Consider the following 25391-nt stretch of genomic DNA (forward strand, 5'->3'; position numbering starts at 1 on the left):
TTTTAGGAGGGGATTTTAAGTGTACTTGAAATGATGGGTTGGACAGCTCCATTCTGAACCACACGCTCCTTCGGCATGGGTGCTATGACAAATCTGTGAGCAGTTTGACCTGTAAGACATACGGAGAGCAATGAATGGAGACATGAGGAAATATACATGGGCACATGTGAGGGGTGACTTGCTTTTTCTTGCCAGATTTTTATACCTTTAAAGGTAACTTTAGCCTTTTAACTTTTTAATCTCCACTGTTTCATCAGATCACTGATTGTTTTACTGTCAAATTATTTTTCCAAAACGCATAAAAAAAGCTTTCACTGACAATTTAAAATTTGATTATGTCATGATTTGAATTTTAATTTGAATTTTTTTAGTTTTCTTTTGGACACTGGATTTCCAGTACACTTTGAATGACATTCAGAGCATCAACAAGTCAGTGAGGGACTTGGAGGAAGAAATTGTTACTCTTCAGCTGGCAATGGCTTCCTCTTTTGATAGAAACATTTTGGAAATTGTATAAAAACAAAAGGCGACACTCTCTAAATGATTCCACTATAAAATCCAGGGTGCGCTAGTGCATTCTAAGTTTCAAATTGAATCAGAATCTGATGAACTAGCAAAAATAATTCCTTGTCTTAAACAGGAAACATTGCCAGGGTCTGATGATTCAATGCCTAAGATCTCCAGGCAGCCAAAAGATGCATTCAATAGCTGTGGACTTTATAGCTCTATTCAAAGGAAATGAACATCCAGCCTGAAGCATCTCATTGTTTTTTTGATGGCCTGCCATATTTTCCTGAGGAAGCGCAAACATCTATGGAAACAGATACAATGTTAGATAACTTACTGCTGCAATGGAGAGCTTAAGCAGAAAGAAGTCTCCTGGCGTTGATGGGCCCCCAGTTGAATTTTATCACATTTTCTGGAACATGTTGGGACCTGATTTACTATTTGTTGTGCATGACAGTCTGTTCCAAGGACTGCTGCCATTAATTTGCAGGACATTAGTGGTGGGTCTTATTCCTAAAAAGGGTGACCTTCCTGATATCAAGAACCGGTGACCTGTGGCTTTGCTTTGCAAAGACTATAAACTTCTGTCTGAAGCATTAGCAGTTAGGGTATAGTGATGGAATATATAGTTCACTCTGATCAGAGTTATCATGCGCCCTGCAACTATATTCATGATAACCTTTTTCTCATTAAGACATATTTGACACCTGAAAGCTTGGGGGATCTACATACTGGACTTATATCACTTTATCAGGAAAAAGCTTTTGATCGAGTGGAACATTAGTACTTGTGGAACATACCTGAAGGCTTTAGTTTAAAACTTTGTTTCATCAGTATGATTAAGATCCTGTATAATGACATTCAGAGTGTGATGAAAATTAATGGTGGGTGTAGTGCATCTTTTAGAGTAGGTAGGGAATTAGGCAGGAATGCCTGTTGTCAGGAATGTTATATTCCTTAGCTAAGGGAACTGCACAGAGTAGTGGTTGGCTTGTCTACCCCTCAGTGTCCACTACCTTTTTGTACAGCAGCCTATGTGGATGATATTGAAGTACTGGTAGGACATCAGAGTGATGTTGATGGCTTGGCTTCTGTGCTGAAGGCTATTTATGCAGTGTTGCTGGCTAAAGTGAACTGGAATAAAAATTCAGCACTGTTGATCGGTAAATGGGATGAACAACTGGGTTACAGTGGACACGTAATGGGCTTAAATATGTGGAGTTGTTCCTTGGAGAAAATGTTTAAAAGAAAAAAAACTTAGAAGGAGTTCTTGAATCAGTGAGGAGCCATTTCAATCGCTGAAAATGGTTGCTTCTTCAGCTGTCTTTCAGAGGATGGACTTTAATAATCAACAATTTGGTAGCCTAGCCTAATTTATGACATAGACTGGTAGATCGGGAACCACCACATGAATCATTAAATGCACTTTAGAGGGAAATGGAGATTTTTTTTCTTCTGGAAAGGGAGGCAATGTGTGACGTATCTGTCACTAGAAGAAATAATTATGGATACAGGCATTCTAGAAAGTACTTTATGGTCCAACAGCTCTGTCCTGGAGTCCACTGGCCTGTGTTTTTCTGCATAGAGTGGGGGCACTGTACCTTGACGGGGCACTCTTTTTAATGGAAATTCATTCCTTGTTTAGAGCGTGGTATCTACCGCGGTCCAGAATTGACTGGAGCTGAGTCGCAACAGGTGCTATTTAAATCTGGAGTGACCCAGGCTTGTCATTTGGTGAAATTAAAACAACACTGCTGGACAAGCACAAAGAGAATGTCAGTTTTGAAACTGAATTCTTCAGGACAGATTGCTCAGTTGGTACAAATGAATCATAAAAACATTCCCCCTAAGCTGAAGGTGATTGTTGTAGATTATTTCAAGAAAAGTGGCACACCAAAGCTATAATCGGCTTTTCCTAACTTGTTTGTTGTGCCTGTCGTTTCGAAAAGGGAGGACTGTGAAGAAATACAGAGATCTCCTAAACAACCTGTCTTGATTTCATTAGATGGAACTTCTGGAAAACTCCTTTATTGAGAATGTGTGGTGAAACATCACTGGACAAAACTGACACAAATCTCTGGTAATGCTTGGAGGGGCAGACTTGAGAGGGTGAAGAATCTGAGCCCAATTTGAGCGAGTTCCTATAAGCCACCACTAAATAAAAGGACTAACAACCTGCAATGGTGTATGCTGCCTGGGATTGTTTTGTCTCATGTGGTCTATGTCTCACTCATTGATCAATTTAGTTTCTGATAAATGCCCATTTTTAATGGAGAGGGAAATCGTTTTTCATGTTTTCTTTTCTTTTTTTTAATTCAGCCTGCTTTTATATTTTCTTACATCTACTTTTAATGTCATTAACCTGTCTTTTAATAATTGTGCACTGCTTTATGGTAGTGCTGTAACTGGTGCTAAAAGACCTGTAGATAAGCATGCTAATTTTCTTATTGGTCAAGCAAAATTGTCTATTTATAAAACTCGGAAAGAAAAAACTATATTAAATAAGATCTGTAATTTAAATAATATGTTTGCTTGCCTGGTGAAGACCACACTTTATCTGGATTACAATTTTTATTTGTTGACCTCTAATTTGGATACTTTTGTATAAAGGTGGAGCATAAATCAGGCAATTTGAACAATTTATGAAAATAAAATTGTTTTTCTTATCTGAGATATGAAATTAACTTTGTATTTATGGTTGTCAGATTTGTATTTTGTCTGGTATTTGTTTGTACTAGAATGTGGTTAATTGATTTCTGATTAACATAGTTAATTTTATAATTCAAAACTTTTCTTTCTTTCTTTCTTTCTTTCTTTCTTTCTTTCTTTCTTTCTTTCAAGACAATTTTAAATTTACCAAATAAAACAATTTTTATTAAAAAATTGTTTCCTTGGAGGTTAGGGCTTTCAGGTCTTTTCATGCTAAATGACTAAAATTTCCAAAGCAAAATACATTTTCAAAGCCACTGCATTAGACTTTGGGTTATTTTAAAGTTACTGTAGTGAAAAGTCAAGTAACATTTAAAGTTACTCAAAAGTCTGGTTGAAGTTAAGATTGGTTGAGAATGAATAACTCAGTTTTACATTAAGTGCAGAAGCAAGCAATTTGGTATTATATTGTCTTAAACCAGTTCAGTCTGAATCTCAGTAAAGTCAGTCACCTTATAGAGCTTGCTCATTATTTCTATGTTTTAATGGTTTTTTTTCAGGTATTTCTGTTTTCCCTCCAATTAGGCTCTGATTCTGACAGCCCTTAACTGGAGTAGAAGGGATTGAACTTGAACGGATTGATATATTATGGTCAGCAAAGTAGAAAATCATTTGGGACTGTTGCTTCTCATCTTCAACAATTTACTTCTTTACTGTCTGTATCAAGTGGGTACACTTTCCACTTTTCTTATCTCTACTTGGTTTCCAATAGGATGTCCCCTTTCCCTTTAACCTCTCAAAGATGTAGTAGTTTTTTATTTGCCAGTTTGTTAGTTTTAGTTCAGTGGACCAGTAGAGAAGACTGTGAGTGTTAACTAACAAAAAGAAAATGTATATTTTGTCACTAAAAGATCATTTATTTTCTGTCTGAAAGAAAGAAAGAAAGAAAGAAAGAAAGAAAGAAAGAAAGAAAGAAAGAAAGAAAGAAAGAAAGAAAGAAAATACAAATGAATAATACATTTTATGAATGAAAATGGCTCTAAACCAAAGACAAAATCTCTCAATACATTAATTACTGTGAGAAAAATTAAGTGACATTCACAAAACACTGGAACTTCAAAGCAAAGTCTCTGAAATATAGTGTATGCAATACCACAAAAAGAATATAATATTTGCTCAATATAAATTCCACAAGAAGCTGGTCTGGTATTATTGGGTACAAAATGAAGTGCCCATATAAATCATTAATTAGTAATAAATTAATTACTGTAGCTTGTGCTTGAAAATGGAAAGGCACTATATAAATATAATTTATTATTATTATTATGCTCTATTTCAATCTATTTACTGATAAATAGATTATACATTCACATTATTATTATTCATATATACACATATAATAGTACTTAGTTTGGAGTAAAAACAGCTGTTTACTTAATTTTATGTGAACTATGAAGCATAATTTAAATTACAGGGAGACAGAAAGAGAAAGAGAGAGAGAAAGAAAATAGTGTAGGTAGAAAACAAATTAGGCAAAAATTGCAGAGATGAAAATTGTAGCTAGGTCAAAGACACATTTATAAAATATTCCTTGGTGGATTTCTCAAATTAAACAGGAAAGGATGGATTAAAGAAGATCAGGTGTTATTTGTATGTTTGTTATCATTTAGGGCATTTACTAAAAAAAAGGTATTTTAATTGGACAGTTGTTTTAAAGAACATTTGAACAAAGTTATAAAATAGCCAGCATTTCCTGGTTTAACACCTGATAATTACTGCACTATACCTTTTACTTACTTTGCTGCTGGGACAGTCTCCTGACCTTTTACAAATGTAAGCCATGTGGAGTTAGCAAAAACCCACTGGAGCTCAGTATAAACAAGAGTGCTGAATTTTGTCTTTACTTAAGTAGGTCTCCTTATGACATTTTTCTGATTCCTTGTGCCCTCAACGGGTGTTTTCATTTAAAAAGATGAACCAATTTGAAAATTGTCAAGCTAAATTGTGTTGGATATAATATCAATCCTAATGCTTTAATAGCCATATTTTACTAAAACCGATTGGGATAACATTGTGCCATGAAAAATCTGTTGTAATACCCTATATCACACTATTTGCATAAAAATTATTTTGTGTAAATGGAAGAATCCAAATTATAATCCATGCTCAATATTATCTTAGATTGGAAAAAAATATAATTCCCCTTTGAGAATCATATTAAAATTTTTTTAGAATCTGGCAAGAACTCATTAATATAAAGTAAGACTGCTGGGCTGAACCCGTTTATTTTACTTTCTATTTATTCTAAATTAGTAACCACCAGATGGGGCTTTTTCATCATATTGATCTACAAATATGGTTGGAGTTGAGAGTTGTACGAGTTGTACTGTCCTCAGAACATATTATTATTTATTTATTTATTTTTTATCGCTTCGACTTTTGTTACCATGTTACCATATTTTGTTCTTTACATTTTAAAGTTCAAGGAAATGCAATTCTATTCTGTTTTGCTCAAGACTAGTTTTGACACTGACTTAGGAGTGGGAAGTAAAGTGTGGTTGTGAGCTACAAGTAGGATCCAAAAGACCACCTCTCTGGAAGTGTTTGCTGCCTGCAGAATATAAATGCCAGTACAAAATCGCTAAAAACCCATAAAAAAAAGCATAAGATCCCAAAAAGACCAAGATCTATTGACCTGAAATTATATTACTACAACATCGTTGCAATGACTTTGCAGTATAACATTTGTAGCTATGATACTAAAACCAAAAACAATCTCTGCTAGCTGTATGATTTCAGAGACTGTTGTATCACACAAAAAAAAAACCTTAAGAGAGCCTCACACATATTGAACATAACAGTCAGTCATTTGCTAACCTAAAGCAGGAAATAGTTTCCTGAAAGGGGTCACAGGGGTCTGTTGGAGCCTATCCCAGCTAGCAGAGGGCACAAAGAAGGAACAAACCCTGAACAGTACACCAGTCCATCACAGAGCACACACACTAGGAACAATTTTGGATTGGCAATTCACTGAACCTGCATGGGTTTGGACTGTGGGAGGAAACTGGACAACCAGGAGGAAACCCACACAGAACATTCAAACTCCATGCAGGCGGGCCCCAGAACAGGAACCCTGATCTCCTTACTGCAAGGCAGCAGCAATGTAACAGTTTGGGGATAAAATAAAATAATTGTGGGAATTCCTGGATTTTTTAAAGTGAATGTCTATAAGTGTAATCATAGGCTTACACTGTATTTTATTTGTATAAAATGAACCAAGTTTAATACTCCACAGAGTGAATGTTGACAAAATTCAACACCATGTTTAATTTTGCACACATTTAATCAATTATACAATGAAAGACTGGATTACATGTTCAGTTTAGTTTTAAACACTATATTAAACATTTCTATTATCCTATTACTTATCAAGCAGAGACAATGTGTGTAAAAATGAATTAAAATTATAAGACTGTTTAACTTCCTCAACAGTCAGAAGATTAAATGAAGCATTAATAATAACAATAATGTAAAATATGTCTTTGGACTGAATTTCTAATAAGCTCTTGGGAGGCTTGTTTCTTAAATAAAAATCTTTTAAGAAAAGCTCTGTTTTATACTTTAAAATATTTAATTTTAATTGGAGATAGTAGGAGATCAGAATTCAGGTGAGCTCTGACATGATCTATACTGTTAGTACACTGAAATAGGCATTGCCACCCTAGAGAAACTATTTTTTGGCTCAAGCAGCCAAAGACACTCAACATTGCACTAACATGAACTGTTTTAGTGATTAATGTTCCTGTAAGGCCATGAAATGTAAGTGAGGCTGCTAAAATGGTTTCATGGGTAGGGTGACCAGATGGTTTTATGCATTGCATTCCATTAATAACTGGAATTTAACCACATGTTCCAGTTTTTTTAAAAGGCTGGTCATTTAAATAACAGACCCCGTACTTGTATACTAAACGGACGGCACAGACAGCAGTTCCTACCCATTCTAGTGTTGAGCTCCATGGGGAGGTGCACCGGTTGCTTCATTTTTGGAGTTTAAATTATTAGATTAACCTACCCCAACCACAAATACTAACCTTAAAGTTAGTGGGGGTGGAGCATAGTTGCCTATAGGTCCCTAATGTTAATGTCCCCTTTGGGTGCCTAATGTTAAAAACGAAAATACGATTTGTGTCGTGATAATAGAAAAGGGTACTAGCCGTCCTTGCCGTCCGTTTAGTACACAAGTACCAACACCCCTCCACCCATCTACAATATTTGATGACATATACATTATAGCTTGATTAATAAGTTATGTGCCCTTAAGGGATTATGAAAATTTGGTCAGCCTACTCATGAGAGGATTGCATTGTGGGTATTATATTGATTTAGTTGTGCTTTCCTAAACAGGAAACCATAGAGGGTACTAATAAAGGATGTCTATGAACATTTTTCTAAGCTAGTGGTCATTAATGAAAAGGAAGCATTGAAAAGATACTAATGGAGGAGTGTGGCTTAAAACTAGAAAAGAAAAAATATATTGGAAGTCAGAAGCAGGAATTTCAAAATATTTTGTTGAATAAGTTAGTAAGCTAAAATACCAAATATAAATAAAAGTATTTGGTAGTCACACCAAAGAGGGTGGTTAGGTTTCTATTTAGCATTGCTTTTCTTATGCTTGTTTGGATCACTATGTATATCCATTACCCTTCAAATGGGGACTTTTATTATACAATGTACAATGCTGCACATCCAGTACTTTCAGCTAATGAATTATTCAGCAAAAGTGTGTCAAGAAATGCTACTGGGGCTCCTTTATACCAACAGCAATATATCTGCATAATGCCTCACTATGACTGTAACTGCCAAGTCAGACATTTTTCTTTCTTTTTAATTTTCTTCCTTTTTTGTCATTCTGGTATGTGTTCAGACCAAAGTGTGTGTATATCAGTCTATCTACCTATTTTTTTAACAAACTTCTGTAGGAAGCTCCCCAATCAATTTTCTGTCCCCACCATTTTTTCTTCTCACTCTTAAAGTGCTATACATGGTTCATTTTTTTCTTTTTCTGTGTAATAGACTTTTTAATTATTTTACTCCTTATTTTAAAACAAGGTTGTGTTTTCTCCATAATCTGGTCCATCTTCCACTGTTGCTTCACAATTTTTTTTTCCTGCACCTTCAGCCCACTTTGGACCCAGAGCATTTTTACATTCTAATCATCCCTTGCTCTTTTGGAGTGGAAGGAGACTACTGACAGTAATTTAGGAAGCAATTTCATGCTTTTTATTTTCTGCATATGTCATTCTGTAAATTTGTTTCATTTATAGAAGTCTAATCTCAAAACCTTTCCCTCATTAGGATGGATAATAATTGGAAAAAATATACATATTGTGAAGTCCTATCCTCCTGTAGGAACCATAGTTGTCAATAAACACAGTTAAAAAATTATTAAGAGACTACACTCACCAAATTGATACTGAATGATTTTTACCGATCTCTTCTGCATTTTGGATTTTCTAGGCCCCACTGGTAGATTCTTCTACATTTCTGGAGTTGCCACCTGCCTTTTCAATTTATTATTTGACATTCAAGTTCATTGCTCTCCCTTGAATCTCTTAATCAATTCAATTCAATTCTTTATTATCATGTGTACAAGTACTGTGTACAATGAAATGCTTACTTGCATGTGCCTCCGCAGACAGGAAACAAACACCAGAGGCAAAATAAATTTAGAATAAATACAAAAAGTGACATCAAGTGCATGTACAAGTTAAAAGTAGCAGTAGCAGTGCAGGTGACAAGGTTACTGATTGTTCAGAAGTCTAATTACAGTTGGGTCAAAATTGTTCTTGAATCTGGAGGTGCGTGTTTAGATGAACTTTAGATGCTTCCCAGATAGGAGGAAGGTGAAAAGTGGCAGTGCAGGATGGATGGAGTCATCCTGATACTGTTTACCTTCCTAAAACATTGTGTGATGCAGATGTCATGGATCGCTAGGAGCCGAGTGCCTGTGATCTGCTGTGCTGTTTTCACCACATGCTGCAGAGCTCTGCGATCCTGAAAGGAGCAGATGCTGTACCAGGATGCAATGCATCCTGTGAGGATGGATTCCACAGCACACCTGTAGAATCTGCACAGTGGTACTGTAGATGTTACATGACACCTAGTCTTTCAAGATTATTGCAAGTGAGGCAAGGACCAGCAGATCAAAGACATCAACCAAAAATTGTAGTCAAGATCAGGTAGAGGTTGTAACCGAGAAGAATATAAGATTCAATGAACAAGACAAAAGGGCAAAACCAGAAACAAAGCCAAAGAGCAAAAAGAGTTCAAAAGCCTATTGCTAGGGCTTAATTATTTTGATATTAACTTTCATTAAGAGTTGTGAAGAACAAAAGTGTATGTACCAAAGGGACTGCAAGTATTGTAACCGCCGCCATATTTATAGTATCACTTCCCATGTCTTTAGCAATATGACAGACTTAGTCACGTGAAGTAACTATGAGCGTCACATAAACTAAAAAAAAATATGTCAAATAAAAAAAAAAAAAGACTACAAAAATATATTCCTGCACCTAAAAACAACAATGAACTAAGTCAAAATATTCATATGAAACACATATATTTTAACAACAGCAATTAAAATAGATGAATATACGTAAATATGGAGACTGTGGATAAAAGAAAGTTAGTCCTCTGGGCCAGTATAAGGAAGCAGGGAGTCTTATTGTACTGATGGACTCCCACCATATATATCCACTGCAGGATTGCTGAGCTCTTTTATTGTGGAGTGGAATTCTGGTTGGCAGAGACAATTGATGCTAACAGGGAAGCTTTCATAAAATGTTTACAAGGGTTTTACAATGTATTTGTGACCCCAGGAAAGATTCCGTTCATTGGTCTGGAAGATGTTGATGAAGAATATGTTTGTTATTATTGTCTTATTTTTTGCTCCTTCATTGTCAAACTACATTGGAGTATTTATTTTGGCTAAGAAATGACTGTTTTGCATTTTATATGTTATTAGTGTTTTCAGGGTCAACTCCCAAACACCCCAAACACCACAGTGTGGTGAAGCGGGTCCACAGTTCACGTCAAAAAGGCCACTTTTTAAATAAATAATCGCCGACTTCGCGGCTTAGAGAGGGGGCGTGGTAGTGTTGGCGGATTGGTTCCCGGGGAGTTCGTGATTCAGGCGATCCTCGCTTAAGTGCACAGGTGAGGAGTCATCCGCCTCCGTAATTGATTGCCACACCTGATCCACGTCCCTGTGATAAATAGAAGCGTGAGGTGGCTAGCAGAAAAAAGGAAAAATGAAAAAGGGAAAAAGAAAAGAAAAAAGTGAATGGAGGTTAAGAGAAGGGAAGAAGGCGGCAGGAAGCAGGCAGGAGAAAGCCGGTGTGTGAGTGAGCGAAGAAGGCAGCTGAACAGTGAGCCCTAGTGGGGTGTTTGGCCGACACCTAGGGCAGTCGGTAGTGGTCACTCCTGCTGAGCATATAGTTGAGGCTTGGTGTGGAAGACAGCGAGAATCGGGAGGCATGGGAGGTAGATGCCCCAGCGTGAGCATCCTGGTTGCTGGGGAACCCAAGTCTCAGTCTGGGGAGAGCAGAACCAAAGCCAGGGATCAGGAATCCTCCAGACCAGCAGGCAGAACAGGTCAGCTGCAGCTAGGGTGACTCCCCTGGTGCATTGCCTGGATGGGAGAAGCAGGGGAGTCGCCAGTCACCAGAAGAAGGCACAGTGCTTTGTGATTTTAAAAAGACAGCTTCCAGCCATTGTTTTAACCTCAGGTTTTAAAAGCATTTTTTCAGTGTATTGGATTTTAACCTTCACCAGTTCACTTGTTTTATTGGATTATTTATTTAAGATTTTTTGAGATGCACTGCACTTTAATTTGAACACTGTTTTGTTTTTGTTTGTTGTTTTAAAATAAAAGCACTTGGCACTTTTGCACCATCCCTTTGCTTCATTGTTGTGCCTCACTGCCTAGCTCATCGGTGACATTACCGACGGTGTTGGGTTCAACAGCTCCCAGAAGCAAGATGGAAGCATGGAGCGAACCTGCATCGTCACACACAGGCCATAATTTAATGTATGATAATTAATACCTGGTACAAATAATTATTTCTGGACAGAGGAATTTTGAATAATACAAACAGGTACTGTATGCTTTTTAAATTAAATTATGTTACAACAGGACAGTGTACCCTGGTGGTGCCTGGAGAAATGCTAATTGCGCCACAAGATTAGACAATCAAGCATTTACTAAAAATAAAGTACACAAGACAGACTCAAAGGAGAGGTAAAAGTACCAAAATTATACCAGACATCCATTTACTGTATTTGTCAAGGACAAACCACTTGAACATTAGAATAAATAGCACTTGTATTTTAATGTTGGTTTAAATTTGCAACATGCAACCTGCCAAAAAAACAAGAAGAGTATAATTGTCATTATCATCATTGGAACAAGAATTTCTCACACAGCAGTATGATAGAAACGTTTTTTATCTGTTGCTCTGGGCTCTTCAGTTGTGCTTAAGTGACTTGATTCAGAAAAAAGATTTCAAAGTCTTTGAATAACAGTCCAGTATTAAAATATACAGTAGAGTCAGACAATGGATGACATGTTTGTTCTGGCTTTCATCTTGTTTTTTAGTTTGTCACAGGTTTGTGTGTATTTTGAAAGTGGCTTTGTCTCATAGAATAAATATCATCTGCATGAAGCAGTATACTTGTTTTAGTACAAGTTAAGACACTTTCATAGGAAAACATAAATGCAAGATAAAGTCTATGTATTTATATATCAATAAAGCAAATAAAATCCACATATTACTTAATAAAGCATAGTGATGTTTTAAATAGTGGTTATATTTGCTTTTGCCAACAGGGTGCCCATTTACCATGGATACGTGTTTGTGATGTGTATGTGCAATAGATAGGAACATGTTGCTTATTTTCATGAGTTATGTCCTGTGTTGCATACTGTATATAGGTTATTATCGCAACAGCCACAATGCTCTAATGTGGTCTGTTGCAATTTCAGAGAGTATGCCATAAAACTGTTTGGTTTAGAGACTATGCTGGTATATGAAGCAGAGACACACACTCGACATTTGTCTTTTTATAAGAGGTTTTTGCCCTTAATCTCCTTCTGCAAGCTGCCCAGTCTGGCAGTGCTTAACAAATGAAATCCCTGTCTGGCTCAGATACTGATATGCCCTTGAAACACAGCATTGTTGATCTTCTATACTCAATTTATTCATGACAAAAATGTCATTTTTTGTCCCCACAGTTTCATTGCATTATAGTAAAAAAGTCTCTATATAGAACTAACATATTATACAGAACGATAATTGTAATATATTAACTTCAATTTCTTCTCTCAATCTAATTTACACAAAAATCACCTAAACAGACGTGACAGAAGAATGTATCATATAAAGGCCATGTTTTCAATTTAAGACCTGACACCCCTTCTCCCACTAACCCTACCTCCCTTCACACCTTCTTCACTTCACTGCACTGTACCTTTATACACACTTGTAATAACTTCTTGTGAGGTTTACACTTCTTCGCCACTTTATTAAATCTGATACAAGGACTCACACATAGTGTATTTTACAAGCACTGTGTGTCACACCTGAGGGATTCTTTTATACCTACAATTGGATATTGGGGTCTATATAAAATTAAGACAGCCTAAGTATAAGGCAAACATGTTGCCTACCACTCGATAGGTACAATTAAGTAAAATGATTGTGTATTCAGTATATTTTACTAATTTTCTCATTTAATTTGCATTTAATTTCTTTTTTAAATCAACTAAGCAAAAAACAAATTAACACTTTTATCAATCACAACTCACTCAATGGATTTGTTCTGTAAGTTTAGAGTTGCCTTTATAGTTTTCATTTATATATTTTAAATGCTTTAAGGTTCTTTGCTTTAGGAACATGACCCAACTATATGTTCTTGATTTACACAACTGTTTGTGTAAAGAAGTGCTTCTTGGATTCTATCTTGAAGGCACTTCTCCTTAGTTTCTGTGAGTGTCCTTAATGAGAATTCATTATGTATCTGAAAAGCTTTCCTAATGCCTTTGAGAATATCTGGGACAGGTTGCTATGCAGTCTCCTCTCTTCAGCACTAAAGGCATTTATTTCTCTAGGCTTGTCAGAGTAGAACATGATCTTCAGTCCAGGGATATACTCAGGTGCTAAGGTTTTTTTTTTCTTTTTTTCCAGTATGGTGATCTGTAGAACCTGCAGCAGCATATAGTAGATGAAACAGAGATCTCTCTTCTCATATTCAAGATACTGTTCAACTACAGACAAAGAATACATGCTCAAAATCACCGCTAATTGCTTCATGTTCTCACAAAACAACTACCTTAAAGTGTGCCTACTTCCCTCATAATGGGTGTTAAAAATCATAAAACTGAAATAGCTATATGCTGTTAAAAATGAGTAATATACTGTATGTTAGCATACATAAGCCCATAGGAGCCCCTACGATCTTTAAAAATATGATTGTTGGATGTGAAATGCAAGCAAAACTATCAAAGTATGTATATACTGTATATATTTTTTTCTTTCTTAAACTGAAGCATCATAAAAACCTGTGGATTGTATTCTATGAAAAGAGTACAATTAATCTTGGGTATATCTCTAACCCCCCATGATAACCTCAGTTACTAAATTGGAAGTAAGAGACTATGTGCTCTCACAGTGGTCACAACTTAGAAATAAAGCTGCCTATTATTTTACATCTAGAATCTAGCCAATTTGATACCACAAGTAATCTGTATAATGTCCTGTTGATTTATGTTTTGAAATAAAAAAGAAATATCAGAAAAGTTTTTATATCTGCTTTGCGGTTATCCCAACTGCTAAATTGCACACACGATTCAATGCTGAGCCTCTTTGTAATTGTACTGTTAATACGTATATTCTTGTTTTTTTTTTTCTTTTGCCAGCAGTAAATCAACATCATGCACAACTTGCATACTGTCATATTGCATACGTGGCCTTAGCCAAGCATTTAGCATTACTTATTAATGACATACTCTGTAGTATGTGCCATTTTCACCTGGTTTGCCCTTGTTAAAATTGCATTGCATAATTAAAGTGTTGTTCGGCAATAACTCAGCTTTCACTTTAGAGTTTTAACATTCTGTCTGTTTTATCTTGTTGGTAAATGTGTGAGTGTTCCCTGAGATGGACCAGTACCATGTCCCGGGCTGTTTTCTGCCTTGTGTCCCTGGGATAACCTCTGGCCCCCTACCACCTTGAATAGGATTATGTTATTTATTTTACCTGCTTTTTGCTCACTCATGCAATGACTTCTGACTTTCCACAAACAGATTTTTGGTTACAGTCTTGTTGTGGTCTTCTTCACTCTGGTGTGCTTACCAGTCTTCTTTTGTTTCACCACATTTTCGCCTATGTATTGGTTTCCAGTCTTGCATTTCTTTTGCCCAGTTTTAATTAATAGGGAAAGTGCAAAAATTACACTCATTTATTAAGGCCTGTTACATAAGTAAAGTAAGAAATGGTCCAAAAATAGGTGTTAAGATATACTATAAAGGTATATAAAACTGGTGGAATCAATTAGTAATTTTCAATTCTGATTCTCTCCAAACAGACAGAAATGATTAAAGAAAGGCTTTTATCCTATGAGTCAAATAACTCTTTTTGCACTTTTACCATCACTTATAAGGGCAGTTGTGTACTGAGTCTTCTGTCATAAATACATTTCAGGTCTAAAATAATTAAATTACTGGACTTATAAAAGCTGATGATCAAGACAAGTTAAGTGATTAAAAAAAATGGCATCCAGATAAACATGAGCCAAAATCAGAGAGGAAAGTTCAAGTTGGGGAGCAAGCACTGGTACAGTGCGTTGCCGCACCCACTACACAACAAAACAACTCAGGATCCCAGTTTGCAACCCCCCCATGCAGACACGCAGTCCAGTCTCACCCTTCGGAAATGACCCTCTATCTGCCACAGCCAGGTGTTACGTGGGCAACCCCTTGGTCTGGTCCAGCCACTCGGGTCCCCAACAATGAGGATCTTATGAGCCGGATCACCCTCGGGGAAACGCACCACATGGCCGTAGTGCCGTACTTGATGCTCCCTCACAATGCAGGTAATGTGCCTCATTCGGGACTCCATGAGCAACCGCTCATTTGACACAAAGTCAAACCAATGGTACCCAAGGATTTTCTGGAGAGACACAGTACCAAAGGAGTCCAGTCTTTGTCTCAGGTCACTGGATAGCATCCATGTCTCGCAACCATATAGCAAGACAGGAAGCACCAGGACTCTAAAGATTTGGACCTTTGTCCTTTTGCATAGATATCGGGAGCGCCACACACCCCTTTCCAGCGAACTCATGACCCCCCATGCTTTCCCAATCCATCTACTGACTTCATAGGAAGAGTCACCAGAGACATGAATGTCACTGCCAAGGTCAGTAAACCTCTCAACAAGGTCAACACTCTCTCTGCAGACAGACACACTGCTGATGGCTGTGTCCAAGAGGTCATTAAAGGCCTGGATCTTGGTTTTTATCCAGGACACTCGCAAGCCAAAACACTCAGACTCCTCGCTCAATCTCTCGAGTGCCCTGATCAGAGCCTCCATTGACTCCGCGAAGATCACAGCATCGTCAGCAAAGCCAAGATCCGTGAACCTTACTTCACCAACAGATGCCCCACAGCCGCTGGACCCCACAACCCTGCCCAACACCCAGTCCATACAAGCATTGAACAGAGTAGGAACAAGGACACACCCCTGACGAACCCCAGAATCAACTGGGAAAAACGCAGAAGTGAAAACAGAAATCTAGCATTGAGGTTAGTAGAGAAGCAAAGGCAGCCATAAAGGGAGAGTCAGGAATGTACAAAAAAAAAACACCAACACAATCCATTGTCAATTATCAGAAAAGCAAAACAAAACAGAAGAAGGCCACAATGTAAATTTTAAGCATCAGCTTATAGTCACAAACTTGCTTTTTATCTAAACATGTCATCAGTAGATGGAGCAGAGAACTATAGCACAAATAGGCCAGATGTCACAACAAAAATGGGAAACAGGCAAATTAGTCACAGTACTGCATAATGGAAACAGTTCCTTTTTTCTGAAGACAATATATCAAACAGCATGGTAGCTGTGGTGGCTCTCAGTGCAATGAGTACATTTTGAGAATTAAGAAAAAGTTTTGTTTTTTTTCTTGGTTGTATTACTCTATTGATTCTTTTTTGCCACTTATTGGGCTGTACTTTTGTATTATTTCTTCTCAAGCTCCATGTCTTGGTGCCTAATAATAATGAGCAAACCCCGCATATTTTGCTTTGGCATGAGTTTAGTGAAATAACAGAAATGTTCCTGAGCATTGTAGAGCTCCACAAAATGAATTGAATTCAATAGGGAAGGAGGACTAGTTTTAAGTGTCCCTAAAAGATAGGGAAGCATCTGCCAACTAGTGCTAAACACTGTGCCATCATCCCTTGAATAACAAAAGCATCATAGGATGCTTGTAAAAAACATGTTTACCTAAGTTGGTCCCACAGCAAATTTTCAGGCAAATATTCAGCTAACAAGGTCAACAGCAAACATAGCATATTTGCTGTGAAAAACTCTTTGGCTTTTCAATTTCTTCTTTTATTCAAAATAAAATTTTTAAAAATTATGTACCTTTTTACTTTCCTCTTCAGGCTGAAATTACAAGAATTTTTTTACTTCTTTACAGCTGCTAACTGGTTTCATAGTACCTGCAAGAACAGGCAACATCTCCATCATGTTTCAGTCCTCTTTTACATGATGTCTGACTTGCAGTGTACGACTGTCTCAAAAATCATATGACTCCTAAGCTTTTTCCCATACAGAACTAAGAAAATTCCCAGTGCAACTTTTTGGCTGTGCCACATTACACATGCCCATAAGTTAAGACAGTACAGAAGTTAGAACATCTATAATTTGTCACAAATAAACCTTAATTACAACTGCATGAAAACTTAGAGGTAACTGTTCAAGAAATCAATGGAAGGCATTTGTTGGATATATTTATTATTCTTTTTCCACTAAAATGTTTAATTAGATGCCTTTAATAAGTACTTTGTTTCTAATCTAATACCCATTAGAAAGGGGTTATCTTCAACTTTAAAATGTAGAAAAGCTCCCTTTTGTGAGACACTGTAAAAAAATGGAATGTTTCCTTTATTGGTAAATGAAAAATCCCATCTATCCCCTCCAGGAGGCACTCTCTTGGAGCACATTTAACTATAGGCCCATTCTACCGCTGGTCTGGGCTGGGGAGCAATGCAGCAATTCTAGTCCAAAGCGACCAAGAAACAACAGATGATCATGGTGGTGGACGAAGTCACCAGGCAGGAGCAGGAGTGCTTCCATGTGAAAGCAATATCCCAGGGCAGCCAAGGAGCTTGGACGAGATGGGGAGCTACCATTAAACGACACATCACCTGGGCAGACATCTGGAGGACACCACGATCTAGACTTAGCTTCCTGTTGAGGGCGACCTATGACACCCTCCCATGCCTTCAGAACCTCACACAGTTGTATGGTGAGGAGGTAGGCTGTTTCCTCTGTGGGAGTGTCAAGACGAGCCTCCAGCACATATTGTCAGATTGTAAGGTGGTTTTGACCCAAGGACGCTTCAGGTGACGCCTGGCAAAGCAGGCTGAGATCCTGGAGAGCTGTAGGGGGCAGCAAACTGCACACCGGCAATAGTATGTACCAGCCTCATACGCAAAAGAGGGTTAGCATGCTTACACCTGGCAAACAGTGTCAAATGTTGGCAGACCTCAGGAAACAGTTGGCCTTCCCAAGAGAGGTTGCAATAACTACTCTCTGGCCAGACATTATAATGTGGTCTGTGGTGGAGAAGAGGATCCTAATCATCGAAGTAACCATCCCTTGGGAGGAGGGTATGATAGCAGCCCATGAAAGGATGCACTTCAGGTATATGAAGCTGGCAGTGGAGTGCCAAAATGCTGGCTGGAAAGCCAGTGTTTACCCCGTGGAGGTTGGTTGTCAGGGCTTTGTTGGCAAAGTGACAGTTCAATTGTTACATGGTGTGTGAGTGGCGGGCTCGAGCTTGAGGAAAGCTATAAAGGCACTGGGAGAGGAAACAGAGAAAGGGAGCTGCTGGCTTTGGCTGCAGAGGAAAGATATTGGTTTGGGGTCAACACCCCAGTGAAGGCAGCTGCAGGGGGTGGCAGGGAGACATCCCCAGGATGTCACTGGCCCCCTCGCTGGGAGATGTACTGGTTTAGGGGGCTAAACATCCGTGAATGGCAGTTTCCAGCTGACGACCCTGCACCTGACCTAACGGCACTGGTGGAGGTGCGACAGGCTGAAGAGCCAAAGCAGGATATACTATCTTACCTGTACAATGAAGAGAAGTGCCTCTGGGGGTCTTTTCTTCCCACTACAATCAACCAATTCAGTGCTTCTACTGGATGTACATATTAAGCTTTGATTTATTTATTCATGTATTTATTTATTGTTTGATTGACTGTATTATCTGTCCTGTGAATCTGTATTTGTTGTTTTTTATGTTTCTGCTGCTGTATGCATGTGAATTTCACCATCAGTTAAAGTTTTTTCTAATCTAATCTATCGAATTGTTATGAGACATGTAGAGTGTCTAAAAATTATTGTGAGAACAGGGCCAGGAGATGCTTGATTAGCCTGGTTATAGTCAGGTCAAAAATCAGAAGATCAAAACTAAATAAACAATAAGAATAAAAAAACAAAAAAAAAATCAAGTGCTAGGTCCTACTTGAATAAAAAGCTAATTATACTAAAGAGAATCAATATGTATTCACTGATAGAAAGAACATATTAATGTAATGTCATTTCTGTGATATCACAAACACAACTACCATGGTAATGAGACATGTACCGACAGTGTTGCATAAACAAGAAAATCAGGGTTAGAATAAAAATGAACTCTTTCACACAAAGTATAAATGAAACATAAATCTCATAAACAGAATCTACAGAACATGTCAGGATAACAGAAAATGCCAAGAATATACAGTATATATAAAAGATATGTAATGCTACAGTTATTAATAAAAGCACCTTTCAGAACAAACATTGCTTGTCATTGTCATTGGGTTGGTTGTTTTAGAAATAGCAGCAAATATCAAATACAAGTTTCCTGACTTGTTCTTCAAAATTGTTTATTTATCCTGCATATTGCATGTGATTAACACAGTAGCACATATAGAGATTTGTGATAAAGCAAGATAGTGGTCCATAGAGATGTGTTATTTTTAAATAAAAACAGTGTGGCTTAGGCTTGGTGGTTGTGAGTGCATGCTACTGCAATGCTAGGCTACTGCAAGGTATTTAATGGGGAAATTGGCTGAATTTGTATTCACGTGCAAACACAATCATCTCAGGCAATTTCCGATTTTCAGATCGTTAGGCAAAGCATGTGCAACCCCAAGAGTATCAAGAGTCTAAGCAGAACACAGAGAAGGTCAGATAAGAAAGGATCGAAAAAGAAAGATACATCTAAATGGGAGAAGATGGAGACGTAACACAGAAAAATCAAGAAAGAGAAAATTGGTAAGAACAAGAAATAAAGACAAGAGTGTGAGGTGGTGCAGTGGACAGGAGGCAAGGTGACTGGTAGGACCCACAGTAAGCGAGTGGAATGGTGTTCCAGGGTTGAGTCACTGCTGCTAAGTGATCGAGGATTGTCCTGCTGGTGCCAAGGGGTGGGGATGGGATGAAAGAGTCTGGCTTTGGGCATTACAGACATGACCAGCTGAGGTGGCTGGGATGGAAGCCAATGGAAGGATAACCATACTTACCAGTGTCTCAGCCTCAGTGGGTGGATGGATGAGGCAAGTTAGAGTCAAATTAGGCTCACAGATGAATAGAAAAGAGGACACAGTTTTAATTTTGTGGTTTTATTCTTGCTTTTGTTGTTGTTTTTGATTTATTGATTTTTATCACCCACAATGAGCACTGATCTTATGGATTATTTATCAGTTATTTATTTATTGAAGATGACCAGCACTTTATTTGGACATTGCCTTATTTGTGAGGAATAAACTGCACAATGCAACTTTCATGGCAACAAAATTGTTGTTTGTGTGTCCTCATTGCATTAGTCATTTTTTCATGACTATTGATGTCCCAACAAGCAGATGATGTCAGGCTGCAGTTAACCCGGGGCATCACAAGATTGCACTATGTACATTTTTCAACAGTGCCTTGTTACGTATATCAATGCATGATATTTAATTGGAAGCCTAATCAGTTTTTTATCAAAATTCAAAACATCCAAGACTTGAAAAATGATATGCTCTATGATTATGAAGCTCACTTTTTGGGACTTGTGTTAGTCATTATTCAACTCTCTTACTATTGAGAAAGTTGGTTTTAGCCATATATGCACCCTGCAAAAGATATCAACAGAAAAACAAATCTTTTTGACAAATAACATTCACTTTTAAATTTTCTGTTGTGAAGTGTGAGTCCCTGTCTTGTACCCCAAAACACGAGTCTGAGTCTTAGTACTTTAGCAAAACCAACGCTATTCAGCTTGAAACATGAACGGCAGGGTTATTTATTGTAACGGGATCTACCACTCTCCTATACAAAGACACAGCAATAACGCAGGGTCATGGTCAGGTTAATGGCCAAGTAATACTGTTCCCTGCATTTACAATGTTCCTTGCATCACCCATCGATGGCAAGTGCTCATAGTGTAAATGCGATCCTTTTGGATTTGTTTTTGTGGTGAACTGCTCCAGCTCTGGGAGCCAGGCTATAGGCTATCTTCCATAAATGCGGCAATCATACTTTGGGACACTCTTCAATGTGTCGTCCCGTTGGGGGGAGCTCCAAAAGAGTTTAGAAACCTTACACTATTTATAAGTCAGCTGCCAGACATGAAATCAGTCATTTTGCTGACTGACTTGAAGAGATTATTTTATAGTTTGTAGTTAGTATTTTTTTTCTTATTTAAAGGTTTAAAATATTAAGAAATTCCACAACACATAGAAATTTCTTTTTTTCACCGTATTTTTTTTTTTACTATTTGTAAAATGGTTTGAGCTACACTTTTTTATTAAAATTTGCTATATAAATAAATGTGCTGGAACAATATTTAAAATAATAGCCCTGCCTTTTATAACACAAGTAGTGGTTCAAGTTGTTTCATTTAGTGGAATTTGCACCTGAGGTTTCATTGATTTATTTATGCGTATAACCATTTTTATAGCAACACCATTTTTTATTTACTGTATCTTTGCATGGTTGCAGCCATTTTGTTGATGATTCTAACAGCTGTTGCTGATCATGTAACACGCAAGAATATAAAAATGGTGGCACATGGCTACTCATTAACCAAGCATTGGATCAACCTTGCAGAAACACAATTCTAAGCAAAATACTTGATAAGTGTAGGTAGGAGTAATATTAGGAATTTTGCTTCTTTCTTCGGCTATGACTGTGGTTTGTGACCTGGCTTTGATGTTTGGTTTGGTGTTGTTTGCTGTGCTTGGTAGTTACAGTAAACTCCCACTCATAAATTACACTTTATTTCTGCTTGCATAGTTTGGTCCTTTCATTTCCTGGTGCTTTCCTTCAAAATTAAAAGAAAATCAGTACATCCACCTGAACATGCTAGGGAATCAGTTCAATATTCTTTGAAAGATGCTTTTTCTGATGCTTTTTGTGAATTTCCCCTTGGGATTAATAAAGTATCTATCTATCTATCTATCTATCTATCTATCTATCTATCTATCTATCTATCTATCTATCTATCTATCTATCTATCTATCTATCTATCTATCTATCTATCTATCTATCTATTTCTCTATCTATCTATCTTTTCTCTTTCAGATCTTTCCTATATATTAACAAATTCTTTATTAAAACACATACTCAGTTGTGAGTTCATTCTTGTGCCACACATACAAATCTTATATTTGAAAAATGACTCTTCAAAGATATTAAAATGATGGTGGAATGACATTATCTAACACCCAAATTTACTATGGGGTTTCGAATACTTCTCCCTGTGTCTGCGTGGGTTTCCTCCACGTGCTCTGGTTTCCTCCCACAGCCCAAAGACATGCAGATTAGGTGCATTGGCGATTCTCAATTGTCCCTAGTGTGTGAGTGGTGTGTGTGTGTTTGTGCGCTCTGCAGTGGGCTGGCGCCCTGCCCGGGGTGTGCTTCCTGCCTTGCGCCCTGTGTTGGCCAGGATTGGCTCCAGCAGACCCCCGTGACCCTGTAGTTAGGATATAGCGGGTTGGATAATGGATGGATGGATGGTTTCGAATACTTGTACTTTCAGGCCACAGAAGGAATCAGAAGACAATGGAAATATATAAAAGTAGTTAGTGTTTGAAAGCAGTATCTCTGTATGCCTTGGCTTATGTTCTAGTAATTAATAACTAATGATTTACTAGTGATTTCATTCTGCAATAGCTACTGAGAGCTGAGTTGTAAATACAGGCCTAGGATCAGGTGAATACAGCTCTTTTTGTTCTGTTCTGTAAGACTTTCCATTTAGCTAATTTTCATGTACTAAAACAGGTACTACAGGACTATTACAAGATGAGGATACCCTTTAGTTGGTGCACCACCACTTAAAAGACCTAATGAAATCCAACTGTGTTTGCTTTGGTTTGCCCTTGCATGCCAGTTTTTTTTTTTTGGTCCTGAGAATTCATTGAGGTCCACTTTCTAAATGTGTTAATGTGTTTATTTGGCAGAGACTTTGTGTTCAAAAGAATACATTTTGAGAGCCCTTCTGCAGCCGGCCTGAGTGAATAGTTCAGGGTTGACCGAAGATTTGATGCCATAGCTGCAGTGTGTTATGAATTAACATTTTTGTACATTGGTATTTTATCAATGCTATTTTTAGAAATATTCAAAGAATGTTTAGCCTACTTTATTACTGGACCTTGATCAATTGAAATTTGGTGTAAAAAAGTGGCCATAATGTCAACAATCTGCAATACGTGAATGACACCACCATGCTTGCGGAAAACTAGAAAGATATTAAATAGCTGATCCAGCAAGGTGAAAATGAGAGTGCAACATAGGGCCTGCACCTGAGTGTCAAAAAGAGCAAAATCATGACAGCAGCAGCAGATGGGGCAGTATGTACGAGGGATGTTCAAAAAGTTTTGGCACGTTTTTTAACTCTATTCATTAAGAATTTCAAAAATAAATTACATCACTTTCTACATAGTCACCTTCGGTTGTGATGCAATTTTCCCAGGGCTGTACCTACTTTTTAATGCCCAATTACTACTCCTCGCACCTTCTCCGTTTCCAATGAAAATATAAAAGTGCGGAAACTTTTTGAACATCCCTCGTAAATGATGATCAATGATGAAGAATTAATTTATTTTCCTAAGATCCAAAACTGATTGATATGGCAAATCAGGGCCCAAAGTCAAACGATGCATAGCCTTTGGTCAAAGTGCAATGATAAGCAGAAACAAGATTTTGAAAAGCAAAGATGCAACTGAATGCAGAGTTTTATACACATTTGTGTTTCCTGTTGCTATGTATGGCTGCGAAAGCTAGACTTTGAAATCTGTGGATAGTTGAAAGATCGATGCATTTGAAATACGGTACTACAGAATACTGCTTTGCATGCCATGGACAGCGAAAATTACAAGTCGCATTAAGACAGACATCACTCTGGAAAAAAGATCACTAAGCTAAGACTGATTTATTTTGGATATGTGATGTGTGTAAGTGGTTTACTAAAAGGAGTCATTCTTGGAAAAGTCAGAGGAACAAAGAGACCAGGATGACAATGAACACATTGGATAAATATCATCAAAAACTAAATAAGCATGAGGGATGCTGCTCAAGACAGAAAGGCATAGAGGAAGCTGGCCCTGGGACTTGCTGAAAGTCAGAAACGGCTAAATGAATCAATCAATTAAATTATGTTCATCATTATAACACTGACTTCACCACAACTCTACTTTGCACAGTTGTTTGTTCATCAGCACTGCCATTTTGCCATAGTCATATTGTTTGCAGTTGTTTTGCCTGTTACTGGTCACATGACATGGTGTATTGAGTCATCATTTCCCACCTATACAATGTAACAGAGTGCTGTGTTTGGTATTTGAGCATTCAATTCTTTTTCAAAACAAATAACTGTTCTCCATAGTGAAAAGACAGAGCAAAATGTTTTTTTCCTTTAAATGTCTGTCAAAAGAGCTAGCAGTTCAGCTGGCTTGCAGCATAGGCAAGCCCACCTGCTTTTTAAAATGCACACTTCCTTGCTACAAAAACAAGCTGTCAAAAGGGATCAGGAGATGCATTGTAAGCTGAAATACCAAAGCAAAGTCATTAACCAGGTATTCAAAATAAACTTTTGCTAAAACCAGAACGGGTGGCACGGTGGCGCAGTAGATAGCGCTAGTGCCTCGTAGTTACGAGACCCAGGTCCGCTTCCCGGGTCCTCCCTGCATGGAGTTGGCATGTTTTCCCCATGCCTGCGTGGGTTTCCTCTGGGTACTCCGGTTTCCTCCCACAGTCCAAAGACATGCAGGTTAGGTGCATTGGCGATTCTAAATTGTCCCTAGTGTGTGCTTGATGTGTGTTTGTGTGTGTGCACCCTTTGGTGGGCTGGCGCCCTGCCCGGGGTTTGTTTCCTGTGTTGGCTGGGATTGGCTCCAGCAGACCCCCGTGACCCTATAGTTCGGATATAGCAGGTTGGATAATGGATGGATAAAACCAGAACACTAACTAAACTTGAAGTCAAAAATAGAATTGCTAATTATTTAGCAGCCAGAAACACATAAAATGAAGTCAGATTTTTGGTGTCAGCCTGTCAAATAGGTCACACCTCATAGCAACTGGGAGTTGTATCTTGACAACAAGAACCTCAAAAAACATGTCATGATAAACAAAAATACACAAATAATAAAATATACTCAATTATAATGTCTTGCTATAAACCAAAAAATGACCCCAAATGTTTCCTTGAGATTCAAAATGTCAGAAAATAATGAGATCTCAGAAAAAAAGGTTTTATATATTTTTCAAGACATCTACAGTGTAGCAATAACATCCATTAAAAACAGGAAGAAAAACTAAGAATATTGTGGAAAGTTTGTTACATATCTTCTGATCATGAGTTTGGTATGGGTTTTGATATTTAGCTTTGTTTTAACCTTTCTGTTTTTTCTGACTCTCGCCTGCATT

At 37.6% G+C, this 25391-nt stretch overlaps 1 protein-coding gene across 3 annotated transcripts in view; it reads right to left on the minus strand.

The window, feature by feature from the left end:
- The window catches only part of rasgrf2b (Ras protein-specific guanine nucleotide-releasing factor 2b), a 511409-nt gene that overhangs the window by 297873 nt on the left and 188145 nt on the right, over nt 1-25391 (minus strand). The window lies entirely within an intron of this gene.

This window comes from Erpetoichthys calabaricus, chromosome 7 (genome assembly GCF_900747795.2).
Source record: "Erpetoichthys calabaricus chromosome 7, fErpCal1.3, whole genome shotgun sequence".
Taxonomy (NCBI): domain Eukaryota; kingdom Metazoa; phylum Chordata; class Cladistia; order Polypteriformes; family Polypteridae; genus Erpetoichthys; species Erpetoichthys calabaricus.